We start from the raw sequence: 21,703 nt of genomic DNA on the forward strand, positions 1-21,703 counted from the left end.
GTAAAACAGTTTAATATAAGTTAAAAAGAGCTTAGCACCCTGAAACTGTGTTTATGTAAGTCAAATATATTTCAGAATGCGAATATTTAAGGGGAATATAGCTTTAAATTGTAGAAAAAGGAATTATAAACATAATTCTTAACAGTAGAGATGTATTACAATTTTTCAATAGATTACTTCGAGAAGTAACACCATCTACCAGTCATATTTCCTATGTAACTTTTAATGGAATGGATATATTCAATGTCTCTTTTGCAATTTTTTATTAATTTCTGTTGGATTGTGTGTACAAAATTCCCAGCAAGTTGAATAAATATTGTTTTGAAACAGATTCATTGAAAATTGGTTACGATGTAATGATTTTGATTTGCTGTGTTTGATGGCAATACTATTCCATAAAAGCAAATTTTACAATACAGAAGGTACACAATTTAACTTATATAAAAGATTATTGTATTACAAATTTAGCATTCCAGACTTAATATTACAGATTATTTTGTGCCATATTTATGGGATAAGAAGTAGTTGAGAGTAGAATGCTTTCTTGCACCTGAGTAGGTTAGCTGATTATATACTATAGGTTATTTATTCTATTGTGATAATAAAACATTATGATTATGAGAATTTGAAGTTTATGGATAATTATATTAGGAAAATAAATATAAAATAGAAGGCTATATATATTGTTCATATTGTTTCAATACAAAAAATTAAAACCAAGGAATTTTTAAAAAGATAATGCACTGTTTAAAAATAGTACATTTTTTTATATTTCAGTTCCTATAAAATATATTCTAAAGTATATTAGAAAGTGTAATTAGTGGTCTTCATTACATTATTGAAAAAAACAAAAAGAATTCTACCAGTAGCTGAAAATAAAGATTGTAAGGAAATCCTATCTATATACCTTACCAAAATATTCACTCTCCTTTTTAACTTCAATTTCTAAACTATCTGGACAATGAAATTACTTGTACTTTAAAGTTCATGTTATGTTTCCTCCCTCTTTTATTTACATGTAAAAATCACATGAAGTCTTTGCTCCCTTATTTGTGAAATTTTGGAAAAATAGACATGCACAGCTGTGTTAAAGCCTTCAATTATATTAGTAAGATAAAATTAACTGAAATACTAATATCAAGATAGTTTAGTAAGTGTTTTTAAAAAACTCATACTCATACATGATAAGTTCATCCATATATTGGGCAGATGTATGTCCCAAGAGAGAGATTTTATATATTAAATATGGTATAACTAAGTCTCTGATGTTTCTGGCTTATTTACAGTTCTTGTGTTCTGTGGTGCTGTTCATGACTTTAATCCATGTATTAAAATGAAAAAAAAATCTATTATTCTGTTTAAAAGTAAAAAACATAAACAAAAAATGTGCTATAGATCTCTAGTTGTTGAAAGGGTTTTAAAAAATAGAAATACTGAAATCTTTCCTGTTGAAATTGGGTGTTTCTGTGGGAAGTTTTGTGTAAAATTTAACCAAAGAACTACTGCTTAAAAAAATATGGTAAATAGATGTACCACTGTTATTAAAAACTTGCATTGGCTTTGGAGGTTATATTACATATTAACAGTGTGATAAAACAAAGAATTTAGATTTTTCGGGGATTACATATTAGTTTGGAAAAAAAAACCTGTTTTAAAATTGAAAGCGTAATAGAAGTGTTTTATTTTACTCAGCTCCGTGGCAGCACTTTGTGAAAGAAAGAACGAAATAAAGGAAGGAAGGAAGAAAGGAAGGAAAGAATAGAAAACATTATTCTGCTTTGCTTTGATGGATTAAAATAAATGATAAATAGAAAAAAAGCTACACTGACAGTAAGTGAATATTTTTCAACTACTTGTACAAAATTAAGTATTGCATGAGGAATAGATTGATTTGAGATGTTTGAATTTATTTTAGAAAGCATTGACCAATCACTTCTTATGTAACTATAGCATTAGGCCACTAAAAGTCAAAAAAAACTCTAGCCATATTATAGTGAATATTGCAGCACAAACTATAATAACTGGAATGGCTCTTTTGGGGGGGACAATGATATTTTATCGATACTCAATAAAAATAAGAAATATGTTTTTCAAAAAAAGAAATGTCATTTATAGTTATAATTGTTAAGGCCACTCTATAAAGATGCGCTTCATGACCTATTGTGTTTCTTTTAAAATACTGTTTCAGGTTGCACATTTTGTTTGTTTTTGTTTATAAAACTAATTTGTTGGCTTATCTAATTCAAAAGTCTTTGAAAAACAGTAGAAAACCCTACTAATATTTGGAATATATAATTCTCTGTTGTATAGAGAAATAATTTATTTGATGTTAGAGGATAAAATATTGTGAATCTGAGAAAGAAAATTGACTACTTTAAAAATTGCTAGGATGATCAGGTTTAATTAAAAACTATAAATTCTTTCTTTCTCTAAGGTACACAGAAGGATTATGTATAGAAAGTTTCTGAGATTTGCACAAAAAATAAGAAAAATACAAATCATTCAGATTAAACTGCTGATGATTGCAGTTGCAGAACTATTATTATTTGCTAATATTTATTCCTAATATTATTATTTGTGAGCAATGGTATATATTGTTTGCTTAAAATTCTCAAGGATTTCTTTGGAAGTCCTGTTCGGGGGAGGAGTGTGAAAGATGCAGGCGTGCGTGTTGGATTCCGGCAGGTGAATGTTTTTAAGGTATCTTCCCCTGCCAGATGCTGGCACTAAGGGAAAAGGACAAACTACGGTAGATAAAATGGACCGTGGAGTTTGGTGGAAGAAAGTTAGCTGCGGGTAATAAAAGGGTTAACCAGGGCGGTGAGCAAGTGCAATATGGGAGTTGTAGGCTATTAGGATCCTGGGAGATGTCGTAAAATTCTCTCGCTTCCTCTTGCAATGGCTTCCTGCAGACAGGACTCAGAACGTTATTCTCTCTAATAAAAGCTCGTTTTTCACAAATCTCAGGACAGCAAAGTGCGCACAACTAAAGCGATATAGGTCTCAGGACAGGTTGCAATTAATTAAGTAGCAAAGTGGGTTGGAAGAAAGAGAAGAATTGATTTAGACGTCTCTCCGTTGCCGATGCAGATGTGATGCTGCCTGTTTTGCTGACTTGAGGGTTTGTTTGTTTGTTTGCTGGCTTGGTGTCGTTGGCAGAAGCTCTGTATTTTTGTTTCATTTCCCAGGTTTTCATCCTTGTGGGTATTTTTTCCCCGTTTTTTTCCGCTTTGCGCGTTATTTATCGGTATATAACTATATCCCGTTAATCGCGTTCCCCTTTTTCCTTTCCAGTTTGCGCTGCTTGGAATTTCGCGATTGGAGCGAATCAATTGAGTGGGATTATTAATGTGTCTTCTTTATCTTTCCAATGTGGGTTCATTGCGGTGTTTTTGGATGCTGTATTGTGCTAATTTGGATTTACAATATGTTGGTATTCTAAATGGGCGTTCTCTGTACCTTAGCAATCTTTGGAGCCTGACTTAGATTTAGAAAAGGCATTGTAATTTAAGTAACAGAGTTGGAAGGGATCTTGGAGGTCATCTAGTCTAACCCCCTGCTCACGCAAGAAACCTGTACTAGGGATTCAAACCACCAAACTGCAAAGCTCAATGTCTTAGCCACTGAGTTACCTAGCCAGGTGATGATCGGCCATACAGCATTACACGAGATATGAATGTTGAACACTTAAAAGTGATTAGTTTCACTTGAGATATGAAGCCCCAGAACCTATAAGAAGTTAGGAAGAAATATTTTCCTTGAGGAGGCTTTTCCCCCCTGAAAAACTGGATCTTTTCTAGTTCTTATTTTACATCATTTGTAGAATGTTTTAAGAGGTAAAGAAAATTAGCCTAAGTTTAAAAATGCTCAAAACAAAAATTATAAAAATGTAGAGATTCTTAGTCAGTGCAGGAATACCTATTTTCAAATAAAAAATTGTGTTTTAAAAAAGAAACAAGTACTAGAAGCTGTTTATAGGATTAATAGTTTAGATTTACAAAATAAAGCTGGCTAGACAAATTTATTAAGATGGGTGTCAAACTCAGGGTGTCAAATTCAGGACGTCATGTGACGGATGGGGACTTTCCCCTCACTAAACCGGCCATGGCCAGGTGTGACACATCTGACCCACGGGTGTGACACATCTGGCCCACAGCCCTGCTTAAGAAATACTAATTGGAGCTTACAAAAGCCCTCCTGATCACATCTGTATAAAGTAGGAAAATGGCTTTGTATCAGAAGAATTAAAACTGTAATACATCTGTTTCAATTTCCCAGCAAATTTCCAATTTTTTGAAAAATAAAGATTTCCAGAAATTCAAGTCCTTTATTTCACATGAAGTTCCATTCAAACAAAGCATCAAAGTGTGATTCATGGATGCCTAGGGTGCCTCCTCAAACCCTCTCAGTCCTCTGCAAGATCAAAATTATTTTCTAGGTTCTTGAAAAATAATACAATATTAAAATGCCATCAAATAATTATGAAAAGCAGTATGGTGGCACATATGTCGATTTTAATTTTCCACATGGTAAATATCAGTAACTGTAACCCATACAAACTAAAGCTTTGGTTTTCTCAATAATTTTTAAAGGGGGAGGTTTCGTGAGAGACAAATGTTTAGGATATTCTAATTTATTGACACCCCTTGTGATGCAAGTAGCTGTCTAAATAAAAGGAGCCTCCCTCTTTTATAGTTCCAGTTTTTCCAGTCAGGCCAGTATATCAAATTAGTGGATGTAGAAGAAAAGAAAGCAGAATCTGAATTGCAAATAGTCCATTCTGCTGAGTGGCACTTAAAATTACATATTACACAATAGCCCTAAATTAAGACTTAACTTGAATTCAGGACATACTTACTGACCTGGTACATTTTATTAAGGCATGATGGTCTAGCGAAGGATATAAGAAGCATTATCTAGAACAATTATAAAAGCTAAAAGGCCAAAATAGTCAGATAAAAAGCAACTTCACTGGCCTCCAAAGAAGAAACCTAAATATTTTGGCAACTATCATGTTCTTAATATAGGGCCTAAAAATGCACTCCATAACTTTTAAGAAGAAAAAAATAGGATTAAGCTATTTTAATCAGAACACGATAAAATAAAGTGGCACCAGATAAGTTTCTTTTGGAAAGATATGCCATACATTTAAAAACCTTCAGTAAAAAAAAAAAGAGAATTCTATGAGGTTGTTGCCACGTGTGTCTTCCTTCGGCTGGCAGACATCTATGTTCGCTTAAATTTATAACAGCAGGCAAACCTCCAACTACTAAATGCCAAGTCATAAGTAAGATAGTCCTCGACTTACAACAGATCATTTAGTGTCCATTTGAAGTTACAGCGGCACTGAAAAAAGTAACTTATGACCATTTTTCACACATGGTCATTGCAGCATCCTCGTGATCATGTGATTTACATTTGGATGCTCAAAAACATTCTTATTTATGGCAGTTGTGGTTTCCTGGGGTCATGTGATCCCCTTTTGCAACCTTCTGACAAGCAAAGTGAATGGGGAAGCCAGATTCACTTAACAACCACGTTACTAACTTAACAAGTGCACTGGCTCACTTAACTGTGGCAAGACAAGTTGTAAAATGGGGAAAAACTCACTTAACAGATTTCTCACTTAGCAACATACATTTTGGGCTCAATTGTGGTCTTAAGTTGAGGACTACCTGTAGATTCATACCTGTGTTTCCGGTATCCCTGCAATAGATAAATGGCATGCATAGTTTGCAGTTAGAAAAAAGAATCAAGTTCTCATTTTTTACAAGAGACAATAATTATTGTCCTGATATAAGTGCCAAGTCGAGAAATCACTTAGCTTTATTTCTAACAAGAAGAGAAAGGTCAACGCAAGCACAATTCACTCAGGTTGCAAGTCTGATATTACTTTCTATCAGCATGTTATTGTTAATTGTGAAGTTGTGTCTGACCCATTGCAACCCCATGGACAATTCCTCCAGACCTTTTCTATCCTCTACCATTCTCTGGAATCCATTTAAGCTCATGGCTACTGCTTCAGTGACTCAATCCAGTCACCTCATTCTCTTCTGTCCCTTTCTTCTTTTGCCCTCAATCTTTCCCAGCAGTAGACTATTCTTACTATATCAGCATACATCCATCCTAAACTCACATCAGAGTGGATATTTCACCTGTTCTACAAAGTTGTCCAATGCCAGTTGCAGGTATTAAAGCTGTTGAGTGAAATCATAAGCACTCAGTGCAGAATAAAACTGTCTTCTCATTTGTCTACATCGCCGCTGTCCTATTTATCCTTTTCTATTCCCTTAGTTGGCAGACTTAAAAATCATAAAACCATATAGTATCTCAGGATTAAATCTTGTTTCCTGGCACTAGTTAATTCATTGATGCTTTCAAGTGATAATCTTTTTGAGGTGATGAACAGCTTTACGTATTCCTGATGAAAGAAAGATAAAGTTGAGTGTCATCATGATCTCTCTCTGTCTCTGTCTCTTGTCTCTGTCTCTCTCTGTCTCTGTCTCTCTCTCTCCCTCCCTCTCCCTCCCTCCCTCCCTCCCTCTCCCCCACTCCTCCCCCCCAGTGCTGGGTGGTTGCAGGAAGAGCTCCTATGTGGGGAGACAAAGTGGATGGAGAGGATACAGAACCAGGACCCAAGTTTAAGTAAATTGCTAGATTTACAGTTATTTTTAATCTGTGTTTTCCCAGGCCGTGTTTTACAAGACTTTTCCTCTCATAGCAATCTGGAGGTGGCCCACACATGCATAGGCCTTGCCAGTCCTGTGTGATTTACCTCCACCTACTGAACTACCAAACCATTTCCCCACTAAGCTACAGGTTCAAACTGAGTAGGCGAGGGGGGGGGGTCATAGGTTACAATCCCCCTTTCGTTCATGACAATTTTATTATTCATAAAATTAAGTTAACAATGTTTTTTTAACTTTCTCTCGTTCTGTGCCATCTTCTTTTAATACGTAGTTCTTTTAATAATTTGCATCATTTCGTAAGTTTTTCTCACATTTATTTCTTTTAGTCACAAACCCTACCTGGGTAGTGCAGCCAGTGCTGGTGAATCTATCAGATGTTTCAATTCAGTACCAAGAAGAACTCTTGGAAATGCAAAATGATGAGTCACTTAAAACTTTATTCAATATAAAAGGAATGATGGCATGGCTTTGTGATGAGACACAAACTAAATTCCCAAATTCAACCTACTTTGCAAGAAAACTGCTGTTACTGTCCCCATCTTCATATTTAGCTGAATGTGGCTTTCATTTAGTGCTGTAAATGATTTGCTACTGAACAAAAGAAATCGACTGGATATTACTGAATGAAGAGACTTGAGAATGAAGCTGACTAAATTGGATCCTAATATAAAATCTCTCTGCAGCAGGCATCATGACAAGGATCTCAATAACTTAAGTAGACTAAAGCTGCAATCCTACAACATTTTCCCAGGAATAAGCCACATTGAAGACAATGGTACTTACTTCTGAGTAGACATGCATAGGATTGTGTTGTAAATATGATCTCAAGGTGAGCTCAAATTGCACTTTGAATTTCTTAGGTACCTTTATTTTAATATGTATAGAAATTAATATGATCAAAGTATTACAGAAAAAGCTTTCATTAAAATTACTTTATATTTATACATTTCAGACTTCTAATATATGTTTTGAAACTTTATTTGCTGTTTGTCCATATCCCTTCATACCAGTGGTGAGTTTCAAAAAATTTTCCTACTGGTTCGGAGGGCATGCCTAGGTGGGGAGGCATGTGAATGAGTGGGCATGGCTCACTTGACATCACTCACAATCACATGACCCCACACCACTACTAAGCCACGCCCACCAAAATGGTAATGAAAATTTTTGCAAGCAGGGGGGTGGCAGGCCGGGGCTCTTCGCTGTCTCCTGGAAGGCCCTGGGCTCTCGCTCCTGGTCCTAAATCTTGCGACCTCTCCGCCCAGCCAAGCACGGCTCACCTGCGCCAGGAGGCACCTGGTGACGCTGGTGGGTCTCCTTGGCAATGGGTGGGTGGTTCCAGCGGCACCTCCTCCAGCCGGGTGCGTGCCTTCGAGCCGAGACCTCAGGGCTCCTGGAGCAGCCCATGTGCGGAAAGTGCTTGGCTGGGCCTGGCTCTGCCTGGGCTGGAGGAGGCGGTCGGTTACAGCTGCGCCTCTTCCAGCCCAGACGTGTGCCTTCAAGCCAAGGCCTCAAGTCTCCTGACGCAGGTGAGCCATGCTTGGCTGGGCAGGGGGGTTGCGAGGCTTTGGGCCAGGAGTGGGTGAGCACGGCCACCCCACTGAAAGGAGCGCTTGCCTTCATTGAGTTTATTGCCTCCAAAGGGCCGGAGCAGGGATGCCGGGTGGGACTGCATGAATGGCCGTTTTCTTCCTCCCCTCCAATTGGCCTCCTGCAGCCATCTCCTGGCATGCAAGTGGCACCCCACCTGGTTCACTTCTCAGCCCCCATGGACCCTCTAGGTGAGTGGGAAACCCCCGGGAGTATGGCAGCACCAGGCGGGGGCAGAAAGCTGCTACCATCTTTGCACATGTGTATGCCTTGGACTTGCAAGTCCAAAGGATGTGCATGTGTGAAGATGACGGCGACGGTGACTCTTTCTTACCAGCTGGCCGGAGCCGAAAAGTGTTTTGTTTTCACATTGTTGCTGAGCTCCTGTAGAACCATGCTCATGCTGGCGATCCAGAGGGCAGGCATAACCGGCCGCTGTCTCCTAGCTCGGGAGCCAGCTGAGGGTGAGCCAGGCAGGGGCAATGCGGAGTCTGGTGGTCGGGGACGGCAAGATTAGTGCGCTCCCTGCGAAACTCTACCAGCTCAGGGCAGTGGACTCAGCTGCAGGCCAGAGGCTGCAGGGACCCCTCTGCATGTTGCATTCCCCTCCCAGCCTTCGCCCATGCCTCCACTCCATTTTCAGGCGCCCAGCTTGCCAAGCTGCCCCCATGCCCATTGCAGCTGCAATGGGGGTGGCTTTGGGAGACGCTGGCTGTGCGGAAGTGCGGGCAAAGTCTGCCCCCCTCTGCAACATGCGGGAGGCTCCCCACACTTCCTCAGCTCATCAGGGCTCCAGCTGAGCCCTCTGCCCTGAGCCGGTGGACAGAGGCACCACAGGACGCGGTTAGGAGCATGTTAACCTTGCCCTCTCCACTGCCACTGCCCTATCCTGCTGCTGCCCTTTCATCCCGCCGCCACCCTCTCCAGCATGCAAAGCTTGCCAGGCTGCAACGGCGATGTCTTTGGGAGATGCTGGCTGGTGGGGAGGGGTGGGGGCTAGGCTAGTGCAAATACCTCTTATCTCTGTGTAGGCAGGAGCAGGCAGTTATGTGCATGCATGTGGCAAAGGTGAGGCAGGGCAAGCATCTGAGCAGACCGTTTCAGGGGCATGGCCAGTCAGCCATCACTACCGGTTTGGCAACCCATGCCCAATTATCACTACCGGTTCTCCTGAACCGGAAGCAACCCACCTCTGCTTCATACTATTATTTTTTTAAGTTCCTCAGTATTTCTACTGTTTTTTGTTCTTTTATTTTTCTCTTTCATGGATGCCATGTTCTTTAGAACCTTGTTTAAACCAAGTTAATGGCCTTTTAGGCTTCCTCCACATGAGTAGGAGTTCACTTTCTTAATAGTAACAATTATATGTCATGGGATGGGAGCATCAGGATTTTAGAGATGTTTAGGTGGAGCATGGGCAAAGAAAGGTTGCGAACCACTCCTCTAAATCCTTTGCGAATCAATATCATCTAGTTACTAAAGGAAGGGAGGAGTCAGATAAATTCTTGTAGGAACATACAGTGCAATACCCAAAGGCGTATTTAACCAGCTACTTAATGAAACTGGTTCCTCATATATGGAGTATATACTGTAATGATCTCTAAGCTCTTAAATCACAGAGAATTTTCCAGTGAATATCTTGCTCAAGACATCATGGAGTATTGGCACATTTTCTTTTGTGCAAAATATTCACTTCAAAAAACCCTGAATTATGTTACATGCATACCTTTTTTTATGATCAGTTGTTTCCAAGAAATAATCTCCAGAGTTGGTGAAATGTGCTAGATTATCGTCAATAAGGACAGGCCAAATGTTTTAGCTTCAAAAATGGTTGCTCAAAGTCTTCTTCTAAAAGAAACAATGTGTATTTCAAGAGTTTTGTTGAACAGTTGGAACAAATACTTGTTTTAAGAACTGGAACAAAATTTGACTGTTTCAAGCAGCCTTGTTCCAAATACACTTAGATTAGGCTGTTATTTGGGGTTTTTTAACTAAGGTGGTGGGGTGGGTGGGTTGCTAACTTTTTCTAGTTTAACCAATTAATTAATAAAGCAACAAAGACCAGCTGGTTTGGAGGTTTTCAATGACAAAAGCAGCATTGTGCATTGTAATATAAGCACTAACATTTGCTATGTGTGGGTAATTTGACAATACACATTTAATAAAAGTGGAACTTTCATCATTCATCTTCTTCCTGCCTGAGCTGCGCTAATGTATTAGTTTAGATTGGGTGAAAAATGTTGAAATATAAGGCAAGCAGGAAACCACTCACAATTGCATACTATGAAATAGAACGGTTCATGTGGGCAGATGAGTATTTATTTATTTTATTTATCACATTTTAAAACTGTCCATTTCTCTCATAGAGGGAGGTGCTATGTGTGTTGTGATCTTTATTTTGCTAGCAGATAATACAGAAATGTATGTATCAGGTTTACAAAATATGCCCTAATTAATTTATGAGCCTTGAGCCAAGTTTTAAAAGAAATCCAGTCATTTATTAGGAACACCATTTTGGCAATACCTCATTGTCAAATCATAAAGTTGCCAGTAGGCATGTAAGTACATCTGTGTTTCACCAATAAGTATTCTAATGCTTCTGGGTTGTCCAAATGACTATATCCCTAGTACATTGCTAGTAAGCTTTATTTATCCAAATGACTATATCCCTAGTACATTGTTAATAGGCTTTATTTAGTAGCTGCCTTGTTTAGTGATTGTTTGTCTTCAGAGGATGAGCCTCATCACTTGGAATTTGTTTGGAATTTGCTTGGAATTTGTTTGCAATAATGAAAAAGTAACTTTGCTAACCATCCTCATATTCACAGTTTTTGCAGGCCTTGTAAATCGAAAGAAACCTGAAGTAAGATCATAAGTACAGTAACAGTTTTGCTTAATACCCAAGTTCCCAATTCCCAGTTGTGGTTGCTGAACAAGGACTATCTTGTTAAACTTTGATTTGCACATACACTTTGTACATGCTATTGTGGCTTATTGATATCAAGCTTCAGGATGCATTTAAAAATACAAAGAAGTTAGGTTGTTGTGAATATGTGTTCTATTATGTTATGATTTGGTAGGGCAGCAGAAATCTGGATACAACTAAGTAGTGCAAAGGGTTTATGTCTTCTATCACTTTGAAGCTACCTGGTGGTCCTCTGAATTTTTGCAGACTAAATATGGTAGCATCCATGTGATATTCATATAGTCCTTTTGTCGTTTTTATTGTTTCAGCCAGCAGCCTTCTGTTTATGCATAACAAGGGAACAAAGAACAGCACAGTTGATATCTCCTGGCTTCTGGACTTTTTTCTACAAGGATAAAAGAAGGAAAAGGATACCAACTCTGCTTGATCTTACTAAGTAGTAAGTGACAAGTCAGCAGGCACAGAAAAATTGGTCAAAGAAACTTTTTAAAAGTTCAGTCTTTTACTTTTAAATCTTATAAAGGATGTCTGTGGAGATTCTCAGTCATATAGGTCATAATTGTCTCAAAGATGCTTTTTCAAAAAGCAACTGGACTGTTGTTTACTGGAGGAGGAGGAAGCCGTTTTGCTTCTCATCCAAGAAGTCGCATCAATTCTGGCAGGATGGTGGTGATGGTGATTGGAAGGATCATATTTCTTTGCAGGCATCTTGGTCTTAGCACTCTCCCTGAGAGCTCTTGAGGCCACTTGAGGGTTTATTGATGCTCTCAGGTCACTTGTATCAGAATGCAAAGGGGGTAGAATCTTCTTGGATCCTGTTGTAAACAGGATAGGTAGTGTCTTATTCCTCCTCCTCTTGAGAAAGAGCTGCTCAATGGTAACATAAATGGTCTCTTTTACTCCTCTTTCAAACCAATGGTCCTCTCTATCCAGAATGTGGACTTTGCTGTTTTCAAAAGAGTAATCTTTGTCTTTCAAATACAGATGAACTGCTGAATCTTGTCCTGATGGATTTGCTCTCCTATGTAGTGCCATGTGTTTGTGAAGTGGTTTTTTTTTTGTCTCACCAATGTACAGATCTGCACGTCACATTGCATTGCACATATCACATTCTCTGTTACTGGATGTTTTATGGGATAGACAAGCTTCTACCTTTGTGTATTCTTGGGTTTAAGGTGTGCACGTATGTTGTGTTGGTTGAAAATCCTCCTGAGCTTTTCAGAATTCCTGCAATGTATGGAATGCCAACATTGCTTTGCTTGTTGTCCTAGTCTTCGTCTGTTATGGAGGAGAACCTGCTGGTTCTTTTTCTAGATTTGATGAAGGCCCAGTTGAGATAGCTACAAGTTCTGAGTTTGTGGTGTATTTTAGTTCTTTTTCTTTTCCCTCTTAACTGTTGGCAAACTGTCCACCCTGTCTTGTAAGGTTCTGATCAATTCCATTTGGTACTTGAGTGGGTGGTGAGAATGAAAATGTAGATACTGTCTGGGGGTTAACATTAACATTGAAATTAAGAGAAGGAATTTATAGTACTTAATTAAACCTGATCACCCTAGCTTTTTTTTTTTTTTTAAATATATTTTATTCAATTTTCACATTCCATTTGCAATCATTTATATACAGGGTATTCACTATAAGAAAAGAGAAAAAAAAAGGAATAAAACGAACAGATAAAAAGGAAACACAACTCATCATTCACAACCCCACCTAACCCTTCCATCCTCCATACACCCCATCTACCCCCTCCAACTTTCCTTTCTCCCTCTAGCACTCCCCTCCTACTTCCCTTTCCCCTCAAACCTTCCTTCTCCCCTTACTCCCCAGACACCCTCCTTACATTCCCCTTACTCCTTACATTCCCCTTACTCCTTCCTTACTCCTCCCTCTTCCTTCCCTCTACCTCCCTCCTTGGTGTATGCCTTTATTCAAGTGTTGTTTGATCTGATAAAGGTAAAATGAACCAAGGAAAAAAAAAAGAAATAAAAAAAGGGAAAAAAAAAGAACCACCGTATATAAATACATTCTTGTTCTTATTAAGGCTATGTTAACACCCCCCCACCCCACCCCCCACAAATCCCCATCCCTAATCCTCCCGACTTCCCAGGGCCCACACCTGGCGCTACCTTCTGTCTAAAATATCTTGTGTACATATGGATTAAAAAAATAAAAAAAAAAAAGTAATATATCAAAAGAAAAAAAAAACAGAGAAAAAAACAGAGAAAGAAAAAAAAAGGGAAAAAAGAAAAAAGAAAAGAAAAAAAAAGCGGGAAACCACTCTTTGTGTTGATCTCAGCCCCCCATCTTTATCTATGTTTAAATAGTATAAATCATTCTATCTATATTTTATTCTCGTCTCTTACTTCTTTGCTATTTACCCCAACCTTCTGTAGGTTCTCCCGTTCCTCTTCCTAAACCTCATGATCCCTTCCGATAAAATTTAAGCAACGTGGTTCATGCCATATATTCAAATATAACTTTACAGACAAGTAATCAAACTTGTCAAGTAATCAAATTAAGCAGCGTAAATCAAATATTACTTTTCACAGAAATCAATTTCTATCTTAAGATAATTCCAACCAACTTCCTCTTCTGATAGGGTTTAAATAACGTAATTCATTCCATATGCATTTTACCCTCATCCCTTACTTGTCTGATATTTTTCCCCTTCAAGTAAAAGTTAAATAGCATGGGTCATTCCACATATTCAAATAATACTTTCAGCAAGAGTCAGTTAACCTTCTATTTTAAAGTAGTCCCTTCTAACAAAGTTTAAACAACATAAATCATTCAGCATTCTTTTTACACATTATCTTAAAATAATCCCAACCGACTTTCTGTTCTAATAAGCTTTAAACAACATAAGTTTTACCCTCATCCCTTGCTTGTCTAATGTTTACCACAAATAACGTAGTTCATTCCACATGCATTTTACCCTCATCCCTTACTTGTCTGATATTTACCACTATCAAATTTATACTAGCATTTGTTTAAAATGTAACTCAGAGCAATTTCAGCCAACTTTCCCTTCATATAAAAGTTAAATAGCATGAATCATTCCACATATTCAAATAATACTTTCAGCAAGAATCAGTTAACCTTCTATTTTAAAGTAGTCCCATCTAACAAAGTTTAAACAACATAAATCATTCCGCATTCTTTTTACACTTATCTTAAGATAATCCCAACCGGCTTTCTGTTCTGATAAGCTTTAAACAACATAAATTTTACCCTCATCCCTTGCTTGTCTGATGTTTACCACTATCAAATTTATGCTAACGTTAATTTAAAATCTAGCTCAAAGTAGTTTCACCCAGCTTTCCCTTCTGGTAAAAATTAGTCCGCTTTTTCTACCGGAGAGAGGTCTCAAACCTCCATTCAGTCCTCAACTTTAGCAAGCATTTTGAAATGTCTAGATTCTCGATCTCCGTTTTTCTGCTTCTCCGAGGGAGGAGGGGCTACCCCCTCCATCTTGCAACCACATGGCCAGCCGCTTGGCTTCTCCTTCCGCTTGTCTCTCCACTCTTCCAAGCGCGTCAGGAAGTCCCGCCTTCAGAATCCTACAATAGAAATCTTGAGCCTCCGAAGCAGAGTTAAGACGAAATCTTTGATTCTCAAATGTAACCGTGATACCGGCAGGGGCCTCCCATCTGTATCGAATCTGTTGGCTCCTAAGCTCCTTAGTTAAAAAGGCGTAATCCCTTCTTGCTTTCAGCATCTGAGAAGGAATATCTTTGAAAACAATCAGGTCTTGGCCGTCAACTCGGAGACTGTTATTATGAAACTTTTGCACAATCGCATTTCTAGATTCTTTTGTAGAGAAATGTATAATTATGTCCCTCGGGAGCTGTCGCTGTTCCGCTATCAATGAATTCTGGCGATAGATTTTCCGAATCTGCCAATCAAAGTTGAGTCCCGGGCTTCCCAGCGCGTGGCTGAAGGCTTCAGCAAAGGTCTGTTTCAAATTCTCTTGCTCCTTTTCCCGGAATCCTCTGACTCTTATGGCAGATGCCTTCTTATTAAAATTTATCATCATAAGCTGTTTTTCGTTATTTCTAATTTCTTGTTGTAAAATTTGAATATTGGTAGTCAAATTAAAATTAGCCTTCTCCAGACTTTCCAATTTGTTCTCTATTTCAGCAGAGTAATCTGACAGGGCAGACACAGCTGCAAACGTATTCGCCTTCATTTGATTAACTTTAGATTTTAAATCATCATATAATTCCAATACAAATTCCCTAATTTCTTTCTTAAAAACATTAAGCATTTTAAAGAGATATTCCTGTGTTAAAAGTTCCCCAGCAGAGGGCATAGGAGACAAAGGCTGTGTTTCCAATGAAGATTCTTTAATTTCTTTAGACACATTTGTAGCAAGACGCTTCTTTGACTTGGGTGGCATAATAAATAAACAAGTAAGCAGAGCTTCGCTCCCCTCTATTTCCAAAAAAGAAGAGTTTATTTTGTTAAGGAGCGGTCTGCAGGAAGATAAAGCCGGCTAAGTACGTCAATCATCCACGGAGAGAAATCGCCATTTTGAGGTCTGTTTAGACAAAGAAGTCTCTAAGACGAATGGTGCTGGTATTTACGATAGTAATGAAAACATAAATCTCACAGGGGTGGGACCCGCCCGTATCAATTCTAGCTTAAAAAAAAACTTTGTTTTGTCCTGGGGGGGGCTAGCCTGTCTGGGGCTGCCAAAAAAAAAGGCAGCTGAGAAGAAATGGCTGGAGATAAAAGCTCCGCTTCAGCTGGATCTAATCTCTTTCCACAGCCAAAAAAAAGAAAAAAGGCTGTGGCTTACGAATAGACCCTAACCTACGGAGCTATCCTCCCTGCCCCTTTCTTAGCCAGAAAGGGGTGCTATCTATGATCTTATTTAGATATACAGACCAGATCTCTGAGGAGTTCGGTGGAGCCCTCCTCGGCAACAGGCCACGCCCCCAGGAAGTCCCACCCTAGCTATTTTTAAAGTAGCCAACTTTCTTTTTTAGATTCAGAATATTTTATCCTCCAATATAGTAAAAATAAAGATTTAGGAAAAAATAATCTCAAAGAAATTATTTCTTTATACAATATAGAATTATATATTCCAAATATTAGTAGGCTTTTCTACTGTTTTTCAAAGACTTTTGAATTAGATAAGTCAACAAATTAATTTTTATAAAAACAATGATAAAAAGTGCAACCTGAAACAATATATATTTTAAAAGAAACAAAATAGGTCAAGAAGTCTTTTAGAGTGGCCTTAAAAATTGTAGCTATAAAGGGCTTTTATTTTTTTGAAAAATATACAGTATTTCTTATTTTTATTGAGTATCAATAAAATATCATTGCCCCTCCCAAAAAAAACCATTTATATAAAAGTCAAAGGTCACTCCTTTAAAGACAGAAAAGTCCACATTCTGGTTAGAGAGTACCATTGGTTTGACAGAGGGATAAAAGAGCCATTTATGTTACCATTAAGCAGCCCTCTCTCAATAAAGGGGGAAGGATAAGATACCAGATGTCTACAAGAAGATTCCACCCCCTGTTTGCACTCTGATACAGATGACCTAAGAGCACAGATAAAACCCCAAGTGGCCTCAAGAGCTTTCAGGAAGAGTACTAATGACCAGATGAGTGCAAAGAAATATGATTCTTACACACACACACATGCACACACACACAGAGACACACACACACATTCTAATCCCTCCATACCCCTCACCATCCAGCCAGAATCGATGAAGCTTCTTGAATAAGAAGCAAAATGTCACCTTCTTCCTCTTCAAGGAAAAAAAAACCAGTCCAATTGTCTTTTGAAAAAGCATCTTTGAGACTTATAAAGATATGTGCTAACTGAAAATAATACCAAACGGATTATTGGTTTTCTTTGTTCTGTAACTGAATTATTAAAATTGAAAAGACTTCTATCAGTATTCTTTATAGAGAAAAAGGATTCAGTTTTTATAATAATTCTATTATTTATAATTCTACCTTATACCAAGTCTTTAATAGATGAAATCAGTTGATTTCCAATGGATGCTGTAAGGTTTTTTTAAAATGTTAAAAATTTGGCTGAATTTTCTGCAGTTCATGTTGTAGATAGCATTCAATAGCCCAACTATCTTTGTGGCTCTTGAGTAAGAAGAACCAGCAGATGGTCCTGAGATAATACTGTTTCTATTAGCCAGATCTCCTAAAATAGTTCTCATTTCAACAGTACATTCCAAACCACTTCAAGTTTTAGTCTTATCAATTTTTCTGCAAGCTTTGCTTCACTACCTTTGGACATGAAGATTGAAACACATCCAAAGAAAATGAGTTCCTGAAAAAAGAGGCCCAGGTTACAGAAACTCGCATTCTTGTCAAATTACAAATTACTGAAATGCATTCTATATAGGATTACCCAGAAGTTGCAGTTGATATAAAAAGCAGCAACCTGCTTGTTGGCTGGTAGGAGCTACTATTTGTGTATAGTGCAATTGCTGTCAACTCTCCCTGATTAATGTCACAAAGATGCTTTTTCAAGAGGCAGCTGGACTTTCTAGTTTTTCTTTGAAGACATTTCAAAAAAGAGATCAAGAAGCTTCTTGGTTGAGAAGCGAAACGTCTGGAAAGAAAAATCAGAAAGTCCAGTTGCCTCTTGAAAAAGCACCTTTGGGAGAACCATAACCTGGATAACTGAGAATCTCCATTGACTCCCTGTTACTGATAGACTTCTAGATACAGTTCAAAATAGAGATTTTAACCAATAGAGCCTTGTGTGACGATACATAGCATTTACAGAACTGGAATGTCTGCTTTAAGTAGTACCTGGGATATAAATTCTGTTTCAAAATATATACCATCTTCTATTTAGACCAAGATAACAAATGCTAACATGTACTAAAGAAAAGACAAGAATTAGAAAAGGAACATGGGAGATTTGGTGGGATCAGGGATCTCAGTTATGATCCCAGCCCTATCAAAAGACTTCCTCTGGAAATCTAGCAGTGCTCCCTCTTCTGATTTTCAGGAAACCAATTATTGAAAATAACTTTTAATGTTTTAAAGTGTCAAAGTGGGATGTATAAATTTAGCACATCTGCACATTTATGAAAATTCCATTGATCAGGTACAAAAGGCCACATTGTTAGGATCCAAACGTATACTACACCAATACATTATGACATCCAGTTCTTGGGAAGAACTTGCTGCAAATGAAGGCCAACACCAGCTAAAAAACTGTCAGCTGTGATTTTATATGTCTGTGTAGGTAATGTGATGATACCTTTAACAATATCAAACAGCAACATCTGCCTATCTCAGGTCCTTGGGACGGAGTAAATAAGTAGATCAAAATGTCAAATCCAGTCTAAACATTCAGCTGACTGTGCAACAAACCACAATAACCATATTAATTAAGTACTTTTAGGGGATTACCATATTTTTGGAGTATAAGATGCACCTTTTCCCCTCAAAAGACGCTGAAAATCTGGGCGCATCTTATACACTGAATACAGCATTTTTTGCCTCCCAAAACCCCGCCCCCTTCACCAAAATGGTGATTCATAGCTTTTAGAAGGCTTTCAGAGAGCCCCTGGGGGCTGGGGAGGGCAGAAATTAGCAAAAAATGGGCTGTTTTTTTGCTCAATTTTGCCCGTCCTGCCCCAGCCCCAAGGAGCACTCTATAAGCCTCCTAAGGCTTTGACAAAAAATGGGCCAGTGTTTGCGAAAAATTGACCATTTTTCCCTCATTTTTGGCCCCTCCCAGCCCCCCAGGAGCACTCTACAAGCCTCCTAAGGGCTATTCATGCCCTTTTGAAGAAAAAAAAAGTGGGCCCGTTTTTCACAAAAAATGGGCTGTTTTTGGAGGTTTGCAGAGTGCAAAAACTTTTTTTAAATTTGCCTCTTCAAAACCTTGGTGTGTCTTATAATCCGAAAAATACAGTATGTTGTTTTATTTTTATTGCATGAATCAATTAGAACAAGGGTCCAAGTCGCCAAGCTGCAGACTGGTACCAGTCTGTGGTCTATTAGGACCAGTTCGTGAAAATGGTGGGTGAGCAAGCAAAGCTTCATGTGCACTTTTGCAGGATCTAGGTTGTGCACGAAACCCCACCCCAGTCCGTGGAAGAATTGTCTCCCATAAAACCTAGTGCCAGAAAGATTGGATCACTGAGTTAGGAAGTGTGATAGTTAAAGATACATATTCATTTCAGATTTCATTTGAATTAGGGTTAGACTTTAATACTGCCACTTCAACATCCTCCTCTTCACAATTAATCTGGTGGAATGTGTACTTTCTTTGAAAAAGACTGAATAAATGAATAACATTTCTTTTCTTTATTAAATTTATTGGTACGTATCATCTGCTGTTTATTTTGAAGATGCACAAATAAGCCTTTTTTGTTATCCATCCTTTGCCAGATTAAGTTTATTTTCTACAGTTCTGTATGTTAGCTATATGTTATCTTAGTGGCTTATCTTTCTTTAACTTATATATGTCCTTTTATTATTTCCAGATGCACAGAATGTTGGGAAAAATTATGCAAACAGGTTTGGGCCTCTGCTTGTATGTTCTTCCAACACAGCAAAACAGGACCAGTTTTGGTAGAAAGGACCAAGGGAAGAAGCCATAAGCTAGAACCGAGTTTGAAAAATGAGCCAGATTTCGCTGAGGGAGAATAAAAATGTCCTCCAATATATCCATTTGGGAGAGGACATTGGAAAAGGATTGAGAGTACTTGTGACTACAAGGACACAGAATCATCTTAAGGCAGAAGAAAGAGTTTTAAAACACCAAAGAATTAGCCTCTGCAATTCTAGGAGACAAAGGGGTATTAAATAACAGGTATCACAGATAGTGCACACCCTAAAAGCAAAAGAACTGTTGAATGTCAAGGAAAGCTATGACCTCATAAAATTACAATCTCATAAATTTAGTACAGAAATTGGGCAATCAATTCAAGATAATCTTCACCAATGTAACCCGAACAAGCAAATAACAAAAGAAGAAATTGTATATGAAAAGCTATGGACCAGACTTTCCGACTTCTATATACTTTAAATTATACAAATCTGACATAATTGCATCCCTGTAAGAACCCAACATACAATTTTGTCAACAAATTCAGACATACCAAAGATGGGGCCAAATATTCATTAATTGACGTTTACAGTGCCTCATGAAAAATGAAGAGTTAATAACTGAAGAAGATGAAATCATTTAATGCCATTGTGGTCTTCCCATCCAGCGATTCAAAACAGGTGCAGGAATTTATTGCACCACTCCTATATAGCACACCAATCCCTAACAAGTAATATAAATATTGAAATTCCAAGATGTATTGAACTAATAGACATGGGCCTTATCACATGCTTGCAGTTTGACATGTGAGTATACAAATATTGTGAACCATCAGTGGGATCAACCATCTTCAGATTCTTAGTAGAAATAGTGATACAATGTATAGGAAGTAGCAATATTCTTATGCATATCACCCAAAACATGGATTTTTTTATGTGGATATTTTTGTCATAATCAAGAAAGAACAATTAAACAATACACACAAGACAATCCATTAACATCTTTGATGAAATCAAATTCAGAACAGTAAAATAGAACAATAACAAACTACCCTCCCTGGATGTTACCATCAGCAAAGAAAACAGTGACAAATTTCCAAATCAGGTGCATCATAAAGCAACACATGCTAATCAAGTATTCAACTACAACAACAATCATACAGGACACAATAAGAATCATATTCGGACAAGCAAAATTGCTAATATTAAATACCCAGGACTACAAAAAAAATATAAAAAGATTATATAACCTTCCAATGCAGTGGAGATCCTCACAATCAACTATTAGCCCTACAAGATAGATCAAGCCATAAAGTCACTTTCATAGGATGTCTACAGTTTTTATTGAGATTGGCTATAGTAACAGAAACTTACAAGTCTGATATACTGATATAGTATATGATATAGTATATTATACAGTATAAACTATATACTGCTATGATTCCCCACTCAACTCATTTCCCTTTTCATATTCTATTCCTCTTTAATTTTAGATTTACATTAGATTTTAGGCACTCCCAATTTGAGAGTGCCTAAAATCTAATGTAAGAGAATCCTCAGTGAATCCAAAATGCAAACAAACCTTTCCAAAGAAAATCATTTTTGAGATGGATGGACAAAGTTCTAGTTTTCCTCGGTTTTATTTTCTATTTTTCTATTACCAGTTTGTGATTTCTACAACAATCCATATGTATATTATGTGTAGTTATACTACACATAATATACTATACTTACTTATCTGTATCTAACTTACACATTTATTATACCTCTGTTGATTTACAAAATAAATTGCAGAATTTGAAAAGTTTTAATTTTGTTGTCTGACTCATTCTAGTTGGCATAAATAAAAATAGATAAAGGTGAATAAATTTTCCTTTCATTCTTATGGAGATTAATAGTGCTTATTTTGTAATAGACGATTGTTATCATTTATGAAATTAAGATAAAACAATTA

General features: G+C 37.6%; 1 long non-coding RNA gene across 4 annotated transcripts in view; it reads left to right on the top strand.

Annotated features, from left to right (window-relative positions):
* LOC106550333 (uncharacterized) overlaps positions 1–21,496 on the top strand; it is a 42,670-nt gene extending 21,174 nt beyond the window's left edge. For all 4 annotated transcript variants that reach the window (XR_015697296.1, XR_015697298.1, XR_015697299.1 and 1 more), the window contains 3 exons: positions 1,693–1,830; positions 11,511–11,641; positions 19,686–21,496. This is a non-coding gene — a long non-coding RNA (uncharacterized LOC106550333). The remainder of the gene's footprint in view (positions 1–1,692; positions 1,831–11,510; positions 11,642–19,685) is intronic.
* Positions 21,497–21,703: the final 207 nt, after the last annotated feature.

Source organism: Thamnophis sirtalis, unplaced genomic scaffold (assembly GCF_051295495.1).
Source record: "Thamnophis sirtalis isolate CommonGarterSnake01/CBP01778 unplaced genomic scaffold, rThaSir2_p1.2 scaffold_1, whole genome shotgun sequence".
NCBI lineage: Eukaryota > Metazoa > Chordata > Lepidosauria > Squamata > Natricidae > Thamnophis > Thamnophis sirtalis.